The following is a 24,694-nucleotide window of genomic DNA, read 5'->3' on the forward strand; positions in this document are numbered from 1 at the left end:
CAGCTACATTATTTGTATGATAATGTGCTATACAGCATACATAAGTATTGTTGTTGTGTTTATAGAAAGGCAACCTTTTTTACAGGAATTTCCAAAGTCTGATACCAACAGTCACAAATATAATGAAATTCCAATTCCTTTCCTCAGAAGCCTTCCTCCTTCACAGGGAAGTCTTGTCAGCATCACCCTCCGACTGGCTATTTTTGGGAGGCAGCTGGCTCCTTTTTAAGCCACACCCGGGAGCATGCCAGGTGGTTCATTAAGGGGTCTGGAATTGCTCCCAGGTGCGTCTGAGGCACCAAGTAGGGCTCTGCAGCACCTGTAGTTCCCACAGCTCCCCATTGCAGCATCCACGGATTCTAACAGGGCCGTGCTGGCAATCCATGGTGGCATCCCAACCCAGGAGGGCCACCAAATAACAGTCCAGGGAAGAGAAAGTCCCCTGGAAGTCATCTCCAACTGTCCTTTCACCTCAGAGGTGCCATCCCCTATATATATATAGATTCAGTATGTGAATCGAAATGCTCATCAGTACAGTCGTAAACATTTTACTAAGATTTAATGCTGCCAAAAGAAGCTGAGGTTCCCAGTGTTTTTAATGTTTGAATTAAGAAGGTTCAAAAATAGGTAATTGGATAGATTAGAATATTATAAACATAGAAACAAAGACACATAAACAAAGGCAATAAAGATAACAGTATATCATATACAGTACATATGCATTCAAAGACAAATTTTACCTTGCAAGAACCTTAAAGAAGCTAAAACAAAATCATGAATAAAAATATATAGTATTTAATGTAACTAACTGAGGTTTTCCAAAAATCAAAACCTAAATATAAATCTTGACACATCACTGTCAGTCATTCTTTATAATGCTGTAACAGCATGTTTCATCATAAGCCATTTTATAGAGGAATATGAATACACTGTTAAGACTGTAGAAACACGGTGGGTTAAATGTGTATTGCACAAATGCCAGAAAAATTATTTTTTCAGTAATATATTTAATATTATACAGTTAAATATATTTCAATAATATATTGTATACTTAACAGTATGAAAGTTAATAAATAATGTATAGCAGAAAAATCTATTGATTATTTTATCTTCATTGCTACAAGTAGATTTTGTAGGAAAACAAGCAAAAGACAAGAAATGTTGATGGTATCTCTGACAGATCATATTTTTAAAAAACAGTATTGGTCAACAGCACATATAGAAAATAACAAATAAATGATTTCTTCATGCTGAATGAGAACCTTAAATGTTTAAAGAGATTTTAAGAAGACTTTTGGCATACAGAGTTGCTTTAATCACCAATATGTCAGCTACTGAGTGAACCACTTCAGAAATGAAGATCATTCAGCACTGCCTCAGACATCCAGACCCAAAGGCAATATGGAACTTGTTGGCACCATGATTAAAAACAGTAGATATATCACAGTTGCTGAAAATGATTTGAAAGTTGTTATTCATTATAGGTCAGCTCCCTTGATTATTGTTACTGACACTGGATGCAATAAAGTTAGTGCAAGATGGATTTAATGACTGATAAAGCAGTAACAAAAATATCCAAGAATTTTTAAATGCTCAAAAACATTTTTCTTCCCATAGGCATACAAGTATTAGAGGAGAGGGCTAAACAAAGTGAATTGAAATGATGGAGATCATTTTGTTTTTTTCATAGCTGTCAATGTTGATGTTTCCTCTTTCTACCTGGTTAAATAGGATTCAAGAACATATACAACATAAATAACAAAATATGCAAAAATTGGCTACAAATGAAAAGACAGAGACCATCTTTGTGGTTCTTGTTCTAATGTGTTGGTCAATACAAAATTTCCAGATAGAAGCAATTAATGAATAGTAGAAGCTTATTTTGAAATTTCTACATGCACTAGAAATTTGATAAATTGTTAGTTATACAAGAATCCTCTAACTCTTGCATTACCGGATACTTTAGAGCATAGCTGTAAGTATCCACAGCCTGAATGTCAGTATTTTCTTTCATTTGGCCATGAGAACTATGAATTTTCTAATCAAATCTGAAATGCAGATCTTAACAGTACAGTACACTGTGTGGACTGTAACATCGTACTTTCTTAGCTATGTCACTAAACAGAAGCTCTTGTAAACAGCAGCACCTGGGGCCTCATGTATAAACGGTGCATACGCACAGAAATGTTGCATAAGAACTTTTCCACGTTCAAATCACGATGTATAAAACTTAAACTTGATGTAAAGCCACACACTTTTCCACGGTACCTCATACCTTGTCGTACGCAAGTTCTCTGCTCGGTTTTGCAGACTGGCTGCACCCAGCATCAAAGCAGTGCTACTGTTCCTGTGTGGTTACTCTTTATTTTCCTGACGCGGCTTTATAAATACACTGAAACTAACTGCATATTGTTTATTAGTGTAATGCATCTGATTGTAATTAACTTGTAACAATATAATGATCCAGGGAATAGCCATAGTATTCCAAATACCATAACTGCTTTAGCGTTGTTACTCTCACTGCACCTTCTTCTTTTTCTTCTTTCAGCTGCTCCCTTTAAGGGTTGCCACAGCGGATCATCTTTTTCCATATTACTCTCAATGCGCCACTCAGAGTATTTATATCACTGTATCTGAGTGGGGAATCACAGCAGCAGCTGATCAGAAAGAGAATTATCGGTATTACAGCATCAAGCCCACGCTGCCAAAGCCACAGCAAAACGTTTCAAAGCCTTTCCTGTACGGACCTTGCAGTTCATAAACAGTTTCATCCCAAGAAATATAAACAATTCAATATCAATCAATTGGTCCTTGTAGAACTGTTTGCACTTATAAGTACAATTACGTCACTGTAAACTTGCACTACAGTTATAATATAGCACAAGCTGCACCATTTTATAAAGCGCGTATTTACATATGATGACGATATCATTTGTAAGATGAAATGCAACAAAATGTTTATTATATTATACAGATAAAACTTTAACTTCATTTAAATAATCTGTGTTGTTAATAATTAAACATGTGAGGACACGGGGCTGCAGCGCTAGCAAGTTCACGTATTGTTCCTGCCTTGCGCTGTATATTTGCTGAGACTGGTGCGACACTGGAAGGATAGATGGATAGAATAATTAAACATGTACTATGAAGATATTTCAATGTTCCTTAAAAGTTTTGAAGAATCATCATTGTAAGCTTACAGATGACTTAACGTCTATTACAGAGCTGATTGTGTGACGATTGGAGGCTAGTACGTTTAAAAGAGACAGGACTACTACAATAAAGTATTTCATCGAAGGTCGCGCATGGCGCAGCAACATCTTGTACGAGACATGAACAATCACTGTGCCATCGTGTTCTTAATAACATTCTTTTATCCCAATCATCATGAAAATTATATCACATATACATCTCAGTATTTTAGTTATTCAGAGAGCTGTAATATCATGAATATAATGGATTCTGTGTCCTGTCAGAGAAAGAGAAAGCCTGTTTAAGAAGCACGTAGTGATTCACACACAGAGCACATAGAAGATCAAATACAAAACAAAGCATTTAACGTTCTACTTTAGTTACGATGGGATTTGAGAAACTAGTAAATTAAATGAATTTAAGATGAAGTTTATGATGTACTACTTTAATGACAAAATAAACTACGTGATTAAAGTGGATATTTTGAGATTGAAGTTAACATTTCATGCTTTTTTTCCTACTCTGTGCCTTTTTTTCACACTGTAATAAGCTTCCATATGACACTCAAATGGTGGACCACGTCTCGCCTTTTCACGGCGACTTTGATATCTGACAACTTCTTTTTTATGTTGGGCACTGTGCAACATTGTGAACTTGTGCTTGTTTCTTCCGACACGCTATGTCACTCGATCAACTTTCTTTTCTTGTTTATTCCACTGTATAAACCAACAAATAGTATGTTTTTCTTTGCTTCCACTGGGTATTTGCTGAAATTCTTTTATTTTCCCTCTTGCTTTTCCCATTGCCTTTTCACAGAAAACAGAGCTTAAGATCTATTTATATTGATTTGCATATTCAAAGAGGCGTAATTCTGGGAGGAGATGGGGTGGGACAGAAGGCGCGTGCACATGCGTTAGTTTTCATGCTGACCGGAATTTATGTAGTGGAAGAACGCGGAAGTTGGAGTACGCACAGATTCCTGCATCTGGAATTTTCTGTGCGTACGTCATGTTATAGTGCGAATTCTACGCACGGCGTTATGCATGAGGCCCCTGGTCTGCCTCAGCAAAAACAGTACTGTTAAGATTTGAAGGTGTTATGTAAATCTGTTTCACCTCATTTCTGAATGCAACATTCTATTAAAGCCACTATGATAGATCTGTATAATGACTAAACAAAGAAAATATTTTTAATGTAATAATGTTCTCCAAAGTTGCTACACAGATTTATATTTACTACTTTCATTAGGGTTTGTTTCCTAGAATTGTGCTATTTAAGACACTGATATCAGATCTGATCTTCTGTTCTGTTGTATTCCATTGCTGTTCCATTTAGTGTTTTGTTAAATTGTTAAATTGGCTCAATTGGCTCCAAGATTAATAAACTCTAGGTTTGGCCAATCCAGCCATTTCAGATAAGCTGAGAGGCATCTCAAATTCAAGTGTCTGTATCCCAATGCGGTCATTGCCAGGCACCTTGTTCTAGACAGCCTGTTGTAAAATGTTGTGTGGATTTAGTAGGTATTGTGAATAAAAACGTGTGCTACATATGTTATTCAAAAAAGAACCAAATCCAGCAACATTACACCCTTAGTTCCATCATCATCAGCAGAATCATCATGTTCTACAACTGTTTTGTGAAAGCTCCAGAGACTCCCATAAATTATCTGTAGAATTTGCTGTTAACTGCTGCTGGTAATGGCAAGGAGGATGCAGGGTATTGATAAGCCAGAGGAAAGTAATACATTGATTTGAAATAATAATGATTTCAAAATTAACCTATTTACTATTTTTACAATACTAAAGATTGGAAAAGGCCATTGTATCTTAGATGCAACAATGATCAGGGTTTGTCAGTGGCTTTCAAGGTCAGTATTTCACAGAATGTCATTAAACTCCATTGACAGTGTGTAATGTTACTTCACACAGCCAGGAGATGTCTGTAGAGAAATGGGTAACAAATGCTTTGAAACCATGAACAATTGCACAATTACTTGAAATGTTTTGGTGCTTCACAAGGCTCTACTGTGCCCATCATTACATTGGGGCAAAGAGAGTTCTTAAATAAGGTCTCAGGTGGCTACTCTAATAGCAGTACACCTCCAAGATTTGTTGTCCCAGTCCCCCTGAGCTCTGCTGCGAGAAACTAAAATAGGAAAGAAATAAATAGCATTAAACCAGTTCAAAAAGTTGGAAAAATAGCTACCATATAAGTTGCCAAAAGAAGTATAATAATTAAATTCTTATAAAACAATAACACTAAATGAAAACTGATAACAAGTAAAACAATTTAAAGAGGAATAACTCAGAAAATAAAACAAGGCAAACAGAGACAATTGATCCTGTATGATCTTGAGAATGGCCTCTTCCTCTGCCATTGCAAAATCATATTAACAAGTAATATTTTTAGCATAGTCAGTAATGAAATAAGCTGTTTTTATTATCTTTCTTTTTGGACTGGATATGTGAAAAAACAATTCTTTTTTCAATGTATAGTTCTACTCCCACTAATGCAGGAACTCTCTAAATGTGTTTTAATTTTCTAATTTATTTCTTTGCTTATATGAAAACAATAATGCAATAATTAATCTAAAATTACATGGTAATAACTGCTTTTATTAGTACTTCCACCCGTACAGCTTTTGATACACTACAAGTAAAGACTTTTTTTTAAGATTTCAATTTCAATTGACTGGTTTTGCACTATTAATCTCTGAGCAAAGTAAATTTTGCTCTTTTCACATCTGAACAAATCCCACTCCCAGAAGAACTACTTCCACTGCTCTAAATCCTTAAGTTCATGTGTTTAGTAAATATGCATCTTTCTCTATTTTAAGTCCATTCATTATTCAGCAAATGCTTTTGCTCAGTTGTTTGGCTCAATACACCATTGCTGAAAGATTATCCCAAAAATGTAAACAGCCTAATAAAATGCACACCATGTCATATACTCTAGTGGCATAGACTGAGTTTTAAATCGAATGGTAGCTTACTTAATTTCTGTCTTTGACTCTCTCTAACCCTAAGCAGGGTATTTAACCTGCCATTGCTCCAAGTGTAAAAATGTATGAAAATAATTGTATTGCATCCCAATTTTCTATGCCCATCTTGTGAAAAAAGGCATCAGCCAAATAAATAACAGCCATAATCGTAAAATCTGTATCTATTAACTTTTAACTAATGTTCCTTCGATCATAATGTCTTCCTAAAATATTTAAAGATTTATACATAACAGATAGATAGATAGATAGATAGATAGATAGATAGATAGATAGATAGATAGATACATAGATAGATAGATAGAAGTAACAGTTATCTATCTTTCCAAATATAAGTATTCGTATTTAACCATGATACAGATATGTCAATTTATCAACTTCCCCAAAACCATTAAAGAAGTACTTCACTCAAAAATTATTTTTTTTATTACCCCATGAAGTTTGTTGTAATGGCCGAGAAAAAAATTGAATCTCATGCTTTTATGCTGAATTTCAGATAAAAAAGGTATATAATAGAAGCCAATGGTGACCAATAGTGTACAATGGCAAACAATGTGAAAAAATCCGTGAAAGAAAGAAAAAAAAACAACTAATGTTACTTGTGCTACATAATCCACATGTCAGTTATCTAGTCATATGCTCCAAGCATTCAAAATGCGCAATTTGTTTTCTAAAACACTGTTAAATAAAGTCTTCCAGAAAAATCAGTACAAGTCATAAATAGGAAACACAAGTCACATGGGACTGGCTCTTTTGAAATTAAGATAAGACTTTTGACCGATAATGCAAATACTATGAGTATTATACATCACATAAATCTGAAAGTGTGATTGAAACATACAATCAAAAAAAAACCAAACAAACTTGTAATAAATATACCATAATTCAAAGGGTGAATAAAGCAGGTAAATTACCAATTGGACCAATGTGCCAGCAAAGTCACATACTATGAGGGTAGGAGATAATGGATGGTAATTATTAACAAGTCTAATCGCCTGTGGATAAAAAAATTATTCTGTACTGTTATAGTCCTTGATTTCACACTCTTATAGCATATGGCTGATGGGAGGAGTGTGAATAGGCCGTGTTGCAGCCATTGGCGACTCTGTCTAAAATAAAAATCGTCACCTGTTGATTAATATACAATAATAAGCTAAAATGAAATGTTTGACACATGCATTTCATTATTAATAACTGTTAACGCTCATCTTTCTTCCTCATTATATGTTCAGTAGTTTGTCAATTTTTAAAACTCTTCTGAAAATGATCATATGTCAAACAAGTTTACTAAAACTAAAAATATTGTAACATTGGCATGCTGGACCTGACAAAGAGAGAAGGAGAGGGGCAGGGATAGGGAGAGGGAGAGATACCTTCTAGGCTGCTTGTTTTGGAGTGATGAAGACAGCACTTATCTGTAAAAACACAAAATTTCATGAGAGGGTTAGGTGCGAAAGACTGGAGTGGAGAATCTATATAGGAGCACTAAAGATGGAGGGATGGACTAAAATGCAGGCTAGTCTTTTTTCCTTTCCCTTCTTTTTTTTAAATTTCCTCTTATATCACTTGACAGCTGTGTACGTACCACACCAGTTGAGAATCGCAGCAGTAGTCTATAACTAAACTGGCACAGTACTACTTTTATGCAACAATTGCAGAGCAACTTAAGTTATGTTCATTTAAAAACTACATCAGACTTCAAAACTGAAATGGATTTTTTTTTAAGAACATCAATCCCAATAGGGGTGCCGCAGCCCCCAAACTCAGGTAGATACATCTTCAGGATACAATGGGATGCATCATTAGTGATGTTCTTAGGGTCGTAGTGGGCATCAGGTCCCCCTCATCCAGGTGACCAGCCAGAGCTGATCAGACCCTAGCTTGCATCCTAGTAGCAGCTATCCACTGATCAGCTCAATCAATAGCAACTTAGTGGTTTTCTCTGCAACCTCTGCCATGGATCTTTTGACTTTCCTTTTAAAAGTCCCAATGATGTCCAGCATGTTAAATACTTTGAGGACTGAACATCCTGCAAAGCCCACTTTAATCAGCTGACAGTGAGCCTTCCACTCACAGATCCAGCTCTGCTGCACCATTTCCTCGTATGGGCTACTCTTTCTTTCATTAGCTTCCTCTATATGATTTTTCTAAGGCAATGAATTCTAGCATGATAATCTGCTTGGTGGAATCTGAAAAAATGATCTTGTTTGGCTATAGGGTTGTTGATGCTGTGTGATCTAGAAATCTTAGATGTCTACCTAGATCTGCTTATATCTGCCTGTCAGAAGCTGTGGGAAAAATGCCAGATGTTGCCTTTGGCTTAATTGGAACTTTTCTCCAGCTTTGATGAAGGAAATGAACTTCTTTACAGGATGCTGGCATCTGCTTGCACTTATCACTCCAACGAAGCACTCAGCAACTGGTTTCAGAACCTGATCATGGCCCCATCGGTAATGACCTTCACCCAGTGCAAAGCTATTGGGCAGTGATCCTCTTCTCGAGCAAAGTAGCCATGACGAGGTGTTTCTCTTCCCCCATGTATGGAGGTTTGTGGGTTTTGGTAGAGCACCATGAACAGCTTCAACAAGTCTGCTTGCTTGATGTTACACTAAGAAATCTTTTATTATTTTGAGTTCTCCCTCCTTGTTCATCGTCCTTGTTTGTCTCAGCCCCACCATTCTGCTCATTCTTTCTTCTTCCTCTCCTGCTCGCACTTCTTCCTGTATCAACCAGCTGTTCTCTATAGGTCTTGTTGGCTTTAGTTTTAGTGCAATACCCCAGGCCAGCCTTTTCCCCTTGCCATAGTTCCCACTAAGGCCTTCTGTCTAGACTCTGCCACCTCCTGTACCTTTTCAGCCCTCCATTTTCTGGCATTTCAGACTGCTATACTGCTGAGGCCACCTTGGGGTCATTCAAGCATTTATATTTAAGAGCTTCCCTAGTACTATTATACCAAGTAAAATGTTTCTAACAATGAACTTGTATGGATACAAACATTGTTAATCAGTTGGCTGGAATAATAAGCAAAACAATGGTGTGTTTTTAAGGACGGTGGTGAGCCAGACCTATCCAGGTCATATGTACAACAAATATAACTAAACTGTGGCTTCATAGGTAAGGTCAAAAATTAATTCAGTCAATTAGAAAACAAAATGTCAATGTTATGCTTCTCAAGGGCCTCGCATTAAAATAAATTATGACAATCTCTGCTACAGTGCAAAAGGAGCACAGTGTATGGAAAAAAGGGGAATGAGATATGTCCATAAAATGCCTAGCAACAGGGGATGTCTTGTTATGGTTTCTTATGTTGATCCTGTGGTTGAATATATAAATTGTAATATGGTAAACAGGCTTTCCCCCACAGAAAAATTACTAAAATTAATGTAAAACCACCAGCTGTACTAAAGATGAAGAATTTTAATGTTTGAAAAATAAATACACAATAATAAATTATATATATAGAGAATTCTTTACAGTGTAGAAGTTATGAGCTCTATACAAGTATAGAAATACAGAATAATAAATTGAAAAGGTGTATAAAGTTAAGACCAGGTGGCAACAGAGAAGAAGGGCATTTGAATGTGTTTATTCTTTGCTCATTGTTTGCTGTAATAGTGTGAGATTATTCCTTTGATGTAAATATACATACATATATACTTTACGTGTCTGATGCTCTTGACAAATATACTGTAAGCTGTAATTAGAAGTAGGTATGTAAATGATTAGACTTGCATGCCAATACACCAGTAGACTTCCATACAATAGGCTTACCAAACAAAGCTGATAGCCAGTGTGGGCCAGATATCTTCGATCTTGTGACACTTGATTTTCTACTAGAGTACATCAAGAAAGTCTTTACAAATAATTGACTAAGTTTAATAGGAGCCAGATGGCCTTGTGAGTGTGTGTGGGCAACCCAATGTATGGAGAATGATGAACAGATAATGCTATAGACTAGCAGTGTCAAACTCAGATCCTGGAGGGCCACAATGACTGCAGGTTTTTGTTCCAGCCACTTTCTTAATTAGCAACAAATTACTGCTGCTAATGCAATAGACTTTCTTGCCTTAATTTTAATCGACTTTCTTTTTAAGATTCACAACCCTTAAATGTTTCTTATTTAAAGAAAAATGTGAATGTCTGAGTAATATTGATTTGTTGTAATCCACAAAACAGTTGGATGGAGTTCTCAGAAAAGAAGAGATTAACAGTTTTGGAAATGTCTTGTGTGGCAGAATGATAACACTAAGAGGCCATATAATTAAATTGTGTGTTAGATTAACAGCAAGAATTGGTTTCTAATTAAGATATTGGTTTGAGTAAAAATGGTTGCCCTCCAGGACCTGACTTTGACAGCACTGAGGTATGTGGTCATCTGTTGACTTGCTTTTCATTTCATTATTGCTTGACTACTGGGGAAGGAAAAAAGAAACAAGTAAGAGTTCTGAATTCTAAAAAGCAAGTAAATTAAAGTGAAGGCAAAATGGGTATGTGTCATTAGCCATAGTAATTAGTTACTAATTAAGACAGTTGCTGGAATGAAAGCTCTCACTCATAGCTGCCCTCCAGTTTTATATCCCTGACAGTGGTTACAAAAAGCCTCACAAATATGTTTGGAAGGATCTGAGAAGCTCAGATTCACAATGCCATAGAACAGGCATATTACAACAGGCCACAAGGACTGCAGAGCTTCCTGTGTTTGATCGACACGGGCATGCTGACAAAGTACATGTGCAATGCCACTCCTTATTCAGGAAAAGATCCCAGTCATCCCACAGGAGAAAGTCTTTCCGAGACTAAGGTCATAAAGCTTATGAAACCATAACAAGTTTCCACCTGCAGCTAAAGTCATTTGCAAACTGAAGTAACATTGCACATGTACTTTGTCAGCATGCCCGTGTTGATTAAACACAGGAAGCTTTGCAGTCTACTTGTGACTTTACGCTGTAGGAAGATAAGTAAATAAATCAAGGTAAATAACATTCGATGTGGTGTTTATATAAGTAACATATACATGTTTTTCATATAAAGACCATCACAAAACATAATCACAAACAGAATTTTTCACGATACCTTGGGGAGCTTGGTATGCCCTGCTGTTTCACTGAAGGACATGTGTGTGGCAGATTGACGCCAACAGTGTCATCTTTCACCTTTACGCCTGGAGCAGTTGTGTCGTTCTTATGTGTGAGTGGATGTTTCTTGCTAGGAGGGCTTCTGTTCTCTTTCTCTGATGTAGAAACCTCATCCTCATCTGAGTTCACGTCTGTTATAGCATGTCTTTATTTAAAAACAGCAGTGTAAGATCGGGGGGAGCATGAAAACGACTGAGAGAATAAAACTGAATAAGAAGAAAAAAGCTAACTTTTACAAGTACCATAAATGTACACCGGCTGTTACAGACTCACATCAAATTTATGTTTTTATTGTATTAAAGTAACAACAGGAGCAGCTCAATACTCAAAATGGTAACCTTGGAAAGCGCCCGGAATCGAACCCATGAACTCTTGATTATGAGTCAGCAGTTCTCACTGCTGCCCCACCCCCAAGCAGTTATGTCAGTGTTGTACCCTAACCCAATTTCTTTTTCTTCAGTTATATTCTTGAATAAAACAGCACTTGTTATGTTATACACAAACCTTTTGTGAAAGTATTTATTTGATATTTGGACTTCAGTCTTCACACATTATACACTTCATGTCAAAATTTTGTTGTTAGTACTATAACATGAAAAAAGTTTCTGTTTTAGGTATGTGTTCAACATTTCTTGTATTTCTCGCATTTTTTGTATTCCTATATTTACACAGATCATTGTAGACATGGAACACACATGAAATACATGTGTTCCAAATAACAATATATTATTGGCCCTATACAACTCCAGACACCTCACACCCAGATAAACAGACGAGCTGTGAGAACGTTTTGCCCAAGTTGAGCTGCAGCGTTAGGGAGTATGGGGCAGCAGGTCGCTTGCTGCTTGTGCTGATCGACACATTTACGAAACAAAAGATGCTAAAGGAGTGGTGCGAAGAAATTTAAGGATGGCGGGGACTACAAGTTTTTTCGTAGGCTTCAAGGATTCTAGTCTTAAGACACAGCACCATCCCTTGGAGCAGCGTTAGAATTACAGTACTAGAACCATTCAGCTGTCCCCTATGCCCCACACATGACACCTTCTGTAAACCACTGGAGAACTTTCACAAGGTTAGGTGGATGTGACACAAAACACCATTTGACTGTTTGACACCAAGTCTAGGTGCATACAAACTTGAAGATGGGATTACTGCATCTGGATGCAACTAGTTGTGTGTTAAATAACAATATGAATTTTAACCTCCTTAGCATTGGACCCAAGCGTCACTCGGGCTGTAAAAACAGTGCTAACAGAGTTGGTCCCAAGTGTCACTCAGGCAATGGTATAGACACATCTTGCATAAGTCCCGAGATTTACTCCGTTGCTAAAGTGCCAACAGTGTCAGGCCCAAGCATTACATTACGTATCTTCTCCTAGCCTCATGATAATGTCTTGCAAGAAACTCCTCTCATCAGCAATGATGACAAAGTGGATCTGTCTTCAGGCAGTGAAACTGAAACAGTCAGTGAAACCAAAACAGGATTCTGGTATCCAAAAGTGACACTTGTGTCACTAGCTCATGTGTAGTGTTCTGTTAATATTATTATTATTATTCATCACTATTATTATTTGTATCATTATACTTTCTACACTTCTGACTTTATACTTTTAGTGTTTTACATGTTTTACAGTAGAAAGATGAGATTTAATAAAAACATCATTTTTACGCCAAAAAATGCAATGGTTTTTACGTTTTTTGAGAAAAAGTTCTTTGAATATGGAACCAAGAAATTAAGCCAATAGAAAATGATTAGAATGTGTTTTAACAAAGTCACATCTGTACAAGATTTTCAAATCTAATAGTAGTAATGAGGAATTCAAGCTTTTCACAAAAATCTAGCTGTCAGGTATTTTCTTTCATTCAATGCAAAATCAGATTGTTAATGATTCATTCAAATAAATGTTGCATTTTAGTTTATGCAAGCAAAGATCCTTAGGCCAAATCATATTATCTGCTTTGAAAGGCTTAAAATACCTTATATTTTGTAATGTCAATATTTAGCTAATTTTAATACTGCATTACTCACACCATTATGTGAAACCAACAATTGGTTCATAAAGAGAATAAAATAATTTCAAAACTGAAATAAGTCACATCTAGCCGAGAGACTGTAGTTGCCACACAGAAACAGGTTTTTATCTTGAAGTACAGCAATACTGTATAGGCGCAGAGACCACAATGAGGTGGTAATAAAGTGCACTTTTTCATTCCTAAGCAGTGTTAAAAAAATTATGTTAAAAATAGTTTTGAATGTGTTTATTGACACAAAATGCCATTTACCTTTTCGTGTGAACTCCATACTTAGAGAGTATTACTGTGTTTTACAATAAAGTCCTTCAGACCTTAATATAGAACTGAATGACCTTAATCTTTCACCTTTTGACAACATTTGTTATCATTACTATCATTCATCAGTTGCTTTTTCTGAACAACCTTTGACTACAGTGAAAAAAGGCTATTGTAATAAGCAGAATCCAGGAACAGAGTAGTTTGCCAGGCTCTTAGGTGTTGGTCTTGGGAAGGCAGTAACTGTTACCTGAGAATAAAAGTATGCAGAGAAATTTCGTTATACACAGACCATGAATGAATATTATCATTATGAATCCTGTGTTCATGCTTGGAAATGCCTACCTGTAGTTTCTGCAGTGTAGCTTGTCATACTGTAATTTTAAATATTTTATTTTATCACCTCTTATTTCCTGTTTGTTTAAACTTTAAATATTCACCACCTTCAGTTTTTTTCCCCGGCAACTCTACATTCCTAGAGTTAAGTTTGGTAGCTCTCCTCTGGACTTTCATTATATCTTACATATCTTTTTTTTCATATGTAATTTCTTTTTTAATATCCTCTGAAAACTTTAACAGGTTTGTCAGTTAAAACATTATTCCCATATAACTGCTTGGTACATTTTAATATATATATATGATTCTGCGATCATCCACCACTGTTGTCTTCCGTGGATGTCCAGGTCTTTTTGCGTTGTTGAGTTCACCAGTGTTTGCTTTCTTTCTCCGGATGTACCAAACTGTAGATTTTGCCACTCGTAATGTTGTAGTAATTGCTTAAATGGGTTTTTTCTGTTTTTGCAGCTTAAGGATGGCTTCTTTCAACTGCATGGAGAGCTCCCTTGACCGCATGTTGTCTGTTCACAGCAAAATCTTCCACATGCAAGCACCACACCTCAGATCAACTCCAGGCCTTTTATCTGCTTAATTGATAATGAACATAACGACGGACTTGCCCACACCTGCCCATGAAATAGCCTTTGAGTCAATTGTCCAATTACTTTTGAGCCCCTGAAATGAAGGGATTGTGTTAAAAAAATGCTTTAGTTGCCTCACGTTTTTATGCAATCGTTTTGTTCACCCCACTGAATTAAAGCTGAAAGTCTGCACATCAACTTGCATCTGAGTTGTTTCATTTAAAATTCATTGTGGTAATGTACAGAACCAAAATTAGAAAAAAGTTGTCTCTGTCCAAATATTTATGGACCTAGTCTATGGATGTGTTAGACTAATGGGCAGTAATAAATTCCGCTTGCTTGGGTGTATGCTTAGATATGTGAAGCCCAGTGCTGCTCAGATTGGTTCTGGCAACATGGATTTGGTGGATAGTTTTAAGGATGTTAGTAATAATCAATATAGACAAAGATTTAACATAAACAGTAATAATAAAGTTATAGACTTAACACAGTGAACACAATTGCAATACAACAAGAGAACAGTATAGTCAATTAACAGTATATTCAAATAATTATACATGAATCAAGTTCAAAAATCAAAATCCAATGTAGTAAACATAAGCAAACATAGTGGTTAGAAATAAAAAAGAAGCAATATAACACAAATACTGGAAACTGCAAAAGATATAATGAAAAACATCTATACAACAAAATAAAGATGACATCAAAGAAGCAGTGGAATGTTAAGGTATAATTTATTCAAAAGTAGATTAATGAATTCATGTACAGTATATAACGTGTACATAAAAAATTATATGAAAACATAAAAACAGAAAAAGGAAAAAAGACAATGTGTTTAAATAATGTAAATAACAGAATGACCAAGAAATAAATGAAAATATTTTTTGAAAATGTACAGATGAAGAGTTTAGATGTCTTTTGAGTGTTAATATATCATGTCTCCTAATGAGGGAGTGTCACTTAACTTTACAAAAAAGCTTTGATTTGCGTTTCAAAGGCTCAAAGCCCACTTCTTCAGAGTCATGTGAAACAATTCACTAAATAAGACAATTAGAAAAGGAAATTCCACAAGAATTGTTCAACAGGAAGAGTTCTTTATGTATAAAGAATGGAAGAGAAAAGATGACGTTTTGTCAGTTGCTGGGGTACAGATAAGAAACCTTTATCAGCAGGGAGGATTGAGTTGGAGCTAGAAGGGAATGGAGTTTTGACAAAGAGAAGATGCACTTCATGATTAGTCCCAAAACAATGTGGTTACATTGTGTACGTGGGCATGGGTGTCTAAGTGTGCTCTACAAGGGAATAGCACCAGTTCTGGACTTGATTGCTGTTTTAAGTTTGGGATAGGATACAGTGTTGAGGAAGATGGTTTATTAAGTTAACAAATGTTTGCAATTTTACTGAAACATCTGCATCCATCTAACTCAATGGAAAAATGTGAATTTAGCATGGGAAGTATTGCCTTCTTTGGGTAGGCAGGTGTAACACAGGCCAACTATACTTAAGAAGGTGATTTTTAGGGTTTTAAGTGGTATGTTGAAAATGGTATGTCAGAATATTTTTTGTTTCATATAAGAACTTGCATACCATAATTCTTGACAGTAACAGTGACTCATAAGAATAGTGAATAAGTCTCAGCAGGATGGCAAAATGAATATTTTTTTTCTCTAACATTTTTCAAAGAAAACAAAATGACACAAATTACTATGTTCTAAGAACAATAAATTTAAATAAAGGGGAAATAAATTAGTAAGGTGTATTTACACTGTTTTAGTCTCAAATATATCTCAAAATAAGCTTTTGTTAATTAACACCCTCTCTGTGACTCATCATCTGTATTATAAAGATAAATCTTTCACTTTGTATACTGTAAATTAGCATGTTGCCCAGCTGGTAGGAGCCTGGCAAAGATGACTCCAAGGTGGTGTAAGACTTTAAAAGGTCTGTACAGAAAGAGAGAGGGCGAGAGACAGTAATCCAAACTGTCAGATGTAGAGTTCCGAAATATTGCTAAATATGTTGGGTTTTTATTTTTTGCCAAAAGATTAATTATGCCTCGGCCAGCTGGCACATAAAAACAAAAATTAAAAATAAACATCCTGCTGAATTTTCTGTTTTTTTGGCATCCATAGTGAGATGAAAAATATGGAGAACACTATGTCGTGTAAAACCCTAACACCAGTCTGAAAAAATAAGAACCTAACTGTTGAACTACATAGTGCTTGCAAAAGCTTAGTTCACCCCCTGATACACTCAGTGTGGGCATCTGCCTAATTAACTAGCTCCTAAACAGCACATTGCTAGAAAAGAAAACTGAACAAGCTACAGTCTTATTGAAAGAAAAATAGAAACACAAAGCATCAAAATATGCTAAAAAATACAAGAGCAAATGATATGCAAAAGATGTGCACAGATGGAAATAATGTGTATAAATCAATAAGAAACTGAATGTCAAAATGTCAGTGTATTATATTTTTAAAAAAATTAGAAGAACAGATGCTTCCAGATCATTTAGTCTAGTGTCTTAAAATGGCAGCAAAAAAAGCCATTATGGATCCCTGGTAGAGACAATGGTATGTTGGTACAAAAAAAAAGACTTTGCAAACCAGACATGAATGACTGACAAGCTTAAGAAACAGAAAGTGCAAACCACTACTTAGAGTAACGCATACTTGGATCACTACATTGCAAAAAAAAAATCAAAATAGATCACTTCTTACCATTTTCTACAGTCCTCCACCGACAGCAAAACCTGTTATAATGACACAACATTTACATATGCGTGACTATAGCCATCACATCACACAGCAACATTCACTATGCTTTCATTCTACTGAGGCCATCTTCAGTCCTGGAAGAAAAAAAAGACAAAAACAACTACAAAAGCAAACAAAACAAATGTTAAAAATGCAAAAAAAGTATGAAATACCAATTAGCAGTCCGTAGAGCATGACAGTGTTTAAAATCTAAAGTACAAGGGTTTTCTAAAAAAAAAGTTTCAGGCTATGTGGCCTTCAACATTATTCAGGTATTCATGTCGCTTCAGCTCGACTGGTTTTCCTTTCTTTTAATACACCCTGATTTTTTGCACTTCATTTTTGTTTTTTGGCATGACTTTGTCTCACAATTATTTAGTTAATATCTGCCAGTCAAAAAATAACAGCAGACATCCTGATGTTCTAATTTATAAGTTAGTCTTTTTGCCATTGCTCACCAGATGGATCACAACACTAAAGGCACTAACTTTTAGGCATTATCCAGTGAAAACAATCCTATGTCCTCCAATACAATAAAGTTGTATTATATTATATTATATTTTATTATATTATATTATATTACTAGGGTCACCCGACTTTTAAGTTGACCACTTCTTAAGGCAATTCAATATGTAGATCAATTTGATATTTTTACAAACTCATTAATTTGGTTATATTGCATTTGAGCGGTATTACTTTAATACTCGTAGTTTCTGTTATTTTTGTGATGAAATTTAAACTTTTTTTCTATATTGAGGTCGCCCTTTTGAACCCCCCTGATATTTACTACGCGGTGAGGCATTTGTACTCCATCAACATTAATTATTTCCAGAGGCATAATTTTGTCTATTTTTCCAGCGTATCGCGCACAAAAGCAAGGGAACGATGGGAGCACAAGAACTCTGCTCACATCATGTCGCATCGTACCGCAAGCTGCAAGTAGTAAGTCTGTGATAAGCGGAATATCGCTACGCTTTCCACTCACGGGACGGGAGGACAATCCCGACCGCTTTTATATAGTAAGAAAGAAGAAGAAGATATCGCACAGTCTGGAGTAGAAAATCATCTTTTACCTGGAAAAACGAAACTACAAATCCCATCGCGCATTGCAAAATGGACAGGGCGTGTGTGAAACTCCGTGCCTGCGTAGCACTCATGGGACGGAAGGACAATCCCGACCACTTTTATATAGAAGGATATTATATTATTATAGCTTTCATCTCCCTTTAATTCATCTTTGAGCTATTGGAAAAATGTCCATCTAACCAAAACAACCCAATCACATTCCCCAGACACAAACACAAAAAAAATTCTTTAAAGAATTTAACACCAGGAACAAATATCAGGAAAATGATACTTTTCATAATGAAAAAAGTTCCGACATGTAAGGATGTCTTAGAATATGACCTGCATTCATATGGGCACTCCAGGATTGATTCCGCCCTAATGTCTATGCAATTGAAAGTTTTTTTCAGATTTCACATTTGATTCCAAAATGTTACATTTATGGAGAATGGCATGTGTGATTAACTATAGATAGAGGAAATATGTAAGTTTATAATAATAATAATAATAGTTATTTACATTTATATAGCACTTTTCTCACTACTCAAAGCATTCTCCATGCAGGGAGGACCCAGGAAGCAAACCAAAAATCTCCTTACTGCAAAGCAGCAGCACTACTACTGTGCAATGTGCGTGGATAAGTTCATTATTGTTGCGGGTCAAGAGTATCTTGAAATTCTTAATTGCAAAGTGCAACATGTTCACCTGCAAATATGCAACATAAACTGGAATAATTAAAAATGTCATGTTTAAAAATCTATTATAAGAGCCATGAACATGCATTCATTTGCCTGATCAGTCTTACTACTTAGTATTTAAACATTTAAAAAGTGTACTTACTTCTCAACACTTACCTACTCCTCAACATTTACACTTTAAAAATTTTAAGAGCAAAGAACATGTATTCATTTGCCTTATAACCCGTATGAAAGATCAGACTCAACAAACTTAAAAAGGTTTGGGGCATCCACCCATATATAATCCTTGGCTACAATGGGTTGATTTGTTTGACAGAAGTGTCTTGGTTGGAGTCCAGACATGAACTGATTGAGGTTTGGCAAGATGGCAGTTTTAAGTGGGAAGACCAGAAGTGATGTAGGGGAACTGGAAGTGACCTTCTTCTGACATCATCATAGGTACCGGAACCGGAAGTGACCTTAGTCTAGGTGCCAGAACCAGAAGTGACCTAAGCCTAGGCAACGGAACCAGAAGTTGTCTAAGACACCGGAAATGGAAAGTGACATCTTCAAAGATGGGCCAGACAGGTTTTCCCGCAGCTAGTCTTCTAAGACAACTGAAGAAGGTTTAGTGCACCCCACCACTCCCTAGCCTGGTGTGGAATTACATTCACTTGGTCCATACAATGTCCTTCCACTCGCACGTGTGTGACACCTGCTTCTTCAAATTCATCTTATCCTGTAATCCGGTTCAAGCCTCCACTCATAAAGATCCAGACATACAAGGAAGGCATGTATTGTACAGTATATGCATTTAAACCCAGTCTTCCAGACATAAGGGGCACATTGTATTGTGAAGCATCTCTGTTACATGCTGTAGACCCATCTGATAGAGCACTCTTATTAACTGTCTATTTGTTTCACTCTCTCTCTCACACTACTAGAGATTTAAATCATGAAGTACTTGAAATGTAAGGGCAGTTTTCCTGAACAGCAAAGTATGTGAGAAAATGCAGACTCACACAAATAGAGTAGGTTTATTTAACAAAAAGCATAAAATTGAATTGCAACCTTCTTATGTCGGGACACTTCTCTTAACAACAGTAGCTACAAGAGCTCCCTCTTCATCTCAGTAGTTGAAGATTTAATTTTCTACTGCTGTTGTGTTGATGAGAAAGAGTGAACTCACATTCAAGGCTATAGCTCCCATATCAAAATCTGAGAAAGGTGAGAAGCACTTGTATGAGGCAAAAGGGTCCAGTATTCTAAAGTTATTGTAACATGCACTGTCAAGCTGCTCTGCATCTTTGCCCTAGTGCTCAAGCTCTGAATGCATTTGATTAAAGTAGTGCAGGCCTTGATGTTGAAGCTTACCTGAGAGCATTTGTAATTAAATGTGAAGCTCCCAACACTGCTGATCATGTAAAAAAAATCCTCTTTTCCCTGCATGTGAGGAATGCTAAATCTGGAAGCTAGTGTTAGTTGGCTTAAGAAAATCTTTGATCTCAGGCAACAGCTTGAAAACTTTCCAGAAATGTACTTCTGCTGACCCATGTCTTTGTCATCTACCTCTACCTCTTCTACCTGTAGGCCTGCATTGCAAGCTTCTTGACAGAATTAAGCACATGACCATTATTTTAACATAATTATATATATATATATATATTGTCACGCACCGCGAGTAGGAGGCCGCGGACGGATTTTAACACACCTGGGAAAACATTCGCCGGCAGGGAATGGCGGGGTACTAACTTTCTCCCTGTGTTTTCTTACAGAAAAAAGGACGCTCCGCCACCATAAGCCGGCTTTGCCCGCAGTACGTTTACTTCCGCCCTTCCTCCGCCATCTTGTCCTGACATCATTGGTCCCAGCATTCCTCCACTTCCGGTTCCTCCCTCATAAAATGGCCGCCGACGCCAGGCTTCGGCGTCTCGCATTTGAACTGTTTAGTTTATGTTTGACCTGCTTTTCTTTTTTTTGATTATTGTGGATCGTCTACAAAAATACGGGGCCGGAAAACCCCAAACCTTTGTGCTATCTCCTTTTGGAGTTATTACTATATATATATATATATATATATATATATATATATATATATATATATATATATATATATATATATTATCATTATTGCTCCACTGACAGACTGAGGAGATCGTTCCTCCCCCACACTATGCGACTCTTCAATTCCATCCGGGGGAGTAAATGCTAACATTACTCAAAGTTATTGTCTGCTTTTACATGCATTTTTATTACTATTTAATTTAATATTGTTTTTTGTATCAGTATACTGCTGCTGGATTATGTGAATTTCCCCTTGGGATTAATAAAGTATCTATCTATCTATCTATCTATCTATCTATCTATCTATCTATCTATCTATCTATCTATCTATCTATCTATCTATATCACAAATTCCATTACATCTTTAATGTTTTCCACCTGACTGGTGAATTACAGAGTAATGATAAATAAAATCTAGAAAAGTTCAGCTTTTCCCTTCATTTACATGGTGCAATGAATCCATTAGTTATCGACTTAAATTTCAAGGAAGAACGCTTACAGGCAGCTGTGTCCCTTTTTAGTTAATCCTTAAAATCTTTTGCATAGCTTCACAATGCCTTGTTACACTATTACTTAAGAAGCAAAGGCTACTCGGGGCAGTTGTCATTTAATTTGTTTTTTAAACCTCCAAACAGCAAATCAGCAGACTTAGCTGAACGACTTTTTGCTTAAACCAACAATACAATTGTGTGCTTGTGTGTGTGTTTGTGTGTTTGTTTTTGAGTCATTGGGTTTGTAAAACTCAAGAAAGGATTCACTGTCAATAACTGGGCCTTAATTCCTGGCAGTCCTGAAAAACATAGCTAGGCCTCACTATCACAAAGTAAGCCTGGAACTGCAAGTCAAAATCAGATTTACTGCATTTACACTTAAACAAGGACATAGAGGCAGCCCAAAAATGTAAAAAATCTAAATCTTTACACCAGTAATCATATCAGAGTAGAAGTCCATAAAGTGAAGAATCAAAAAGAGAATTTACAAAAAAAAAAAATCTAAATCCAGAATGCAAACTTGAGAGCCAAAAAACACAAGGAACAGCTAATCCCTAGGCTGCAGTGTTCAGGGGGCCCAGTCCCTTAGGTTCAACATGCAGAAGATGAGGAATATAATTAACCAAAATAGTATAAGAAGACAAGCAAAATTAAAAAACAAGAAAATGCTAGTTGTAACTGACAATAAACTGTTGACATTTGTATGTAATATGTAATTACAACATGCAGTTAAACGATGAAGGAACTAAGTTTGAAAGGGATCGTTTTTAGGGAGATACTGATGCTATGGGGCTTTCAGGAAAGAGCTGCTTGCTTTAAAAAAAAGTTTGCCATGCATTTGCAGAGTGTGCACCACAGTCCCTCAAGTGAGTTATAAAGATGCATAATTAGATAAAGAATTGAGTACGTCAGTCTCCCCTTTTGTAATAAGTAGCCAGTGAGGTACATTTTCAAAGTTAAATGCAAATTAAAACATGCCCTGTAAGACGCTATTGTTTATTAAGGAATAGACCTTTATTTTTAAAACTTAAAGTACGATGTTTCTTCATGGAATACTGTATATTCTGTTATTTAAGAAAGATAATTTATTTGGATTTATATTAGAATTATTTTCAACTTAAATATATGTGAGTCAGAAGAAAATATAAGTGATATAGTTTCTGAATAGGGTTATGTTTCTATTAAATTAAGATTTATATGCAGAGCTTGTGAGTCACCATAATTTAATTCTTTTAGTTCTCATGATGGTGATAATTTGGATAATCATCCTCCTTTGTAAAAATCGGAATAAACCATCAGTTAATTCAAAGAATTGTTGTGCCCATGGTTACTGGAGGGAGCTACACTAGTTAGAGTGCAATACAATACAAAAAGAAGAAAACAGAAATATATTAAATAACATAAAACCAAAAAGAATTTATAAAAAAAACAACAAAATAAACAGAAAATGCACTAAAACCAGGGGTGGAACCCTGGAGAAACTATGACAGTGCATGCAGCTGAAACATTCTCTATTTCCCTTAATTACAAAGATGTTAGTATTGCAGATTAGACACCCATACTATGAAACCACCAAAAATAACCAAGCATTCCTGTTTGGTCTCTTTACTTAACTCATTTTAGCTAAAACACTTAATTTATCAAATAGACCGTCAAACTTATCAAACTTTTGGCCATTCTGTTTTGCATTATATGCACTTTAGCAGAAGCAACCAAGTTAACATTCTTGGGTAGCACAGAGTTGTGTCATCCAGAAACCAGGCAAAACATAGACTTTTACAATATACTGGACGACGCAGTGTTAAACACACAAATGTACAGTAATATATATGAGACTGTATGCACAAAGCACACTAAATTAACAATTGCTTGACTACTGAAACGGGTAAATATTCAAGTGGCTCATTAATTAATGATCTTTCATTGAGTACTCTTGCTATCAATTAGAAAGCACTCTGCAATAGACTGATTGAGTGTGGTAAACTAGTTGGGCTTAGCATTCTCAAATCTAATCCAAGGTGGCCAGAATCTATACTGGCAGAACTGGGCACAAGGCAGGAACCCATTGCCACCTGGGAACCACCGCTGCACAAAGTCACACAGACAAGTTTAACTATCCAATCAACCTAATACACACTGTACAACTTTAGGGATGTGAAAGGAAAATAAAACTACCTGTAAAAATCCCACACAAGGAGAACATGCAAAGACCACAAAGGCAACATCTGCATTCAGGATTCAAATTGGGGTGACGCTGGATCAATAAGGAACAGTGCTGAAAGCTACTCCTTTTGTGGCACCTATAAAAAGTTTTACAGAGTCAAAATTAATTAATAATATGTAAATATAATACAATTTAGAAAAGAAGCATTAAATTGACAAATTGGCATGTTAGTGTTGCCTGCAAAGAACAACAATACAGTTAAGAATTGGTTCCTGGTCCTAATACAGCTACAGCTCCTGGTTTTAGATTATTGTGATCCTCTGCAGTGCCTATCAGATACATACAGTTGTGGAGGATGCTCCAATCTACATGCTTCATAGAGCCTACTATCACTTGGACAAAGCTGGCACCATACCCAGGATCATATTCTTTGATTTGTTTCAGTGCCTTTAACACCATTCTTCCTCATTGACTGGGACAAAAGCTCAAAGTTTTGGATTTTGATACCTCCACAATCTCCTGGATCACGGACTACATGATCAACAGACAGCAATTTGGATGAGGGACTGTGTGTCAGAAATGGTGGTGTGTAATACTGGGACACCTCAGGGAAAATACCTGTCTCCCTTTTTGTTTTCCTTCTACACAATAAACTTCCAGTACAACACTAGCGCTTGCCACCTACAGAAATTTCCAGATAACTCTTCTATCATTCTCTCATAGGCTGTGTTAATAATGGAGACAAGTCAAAGTAAAGGAAGGTTGTGGAGGACTTCTAGCGTGCCAAGGAACCTCTGATACGGGTCACCATTTTGGATGTGGAAGCGGTGCAGAGCTAAAATTACCTGGCGGGTCATATAAACAACAAACTGGACTGGTCTGATAAAACAGTGGCGCTGTACAAGAAGGGCCAGAGCAGACTGTACTTCCTATAAGGAAACTCAGT

Source organism: Polypterus senegalus, chromosome 8, assembly GCF_016835505.1.
Source record: "Polypterus senegalus isolate Bchr_013 chromosome 8, ASM1683550v1, whole genome shotgun sequence".
Classification (NCBI taxonomy): domain Eukaryota; kingdom Metazoa; phylum Chordata; class Cladistia; order Polypteriformes; family Polypteridae; genus Polypterus; species Polypterus senegalus.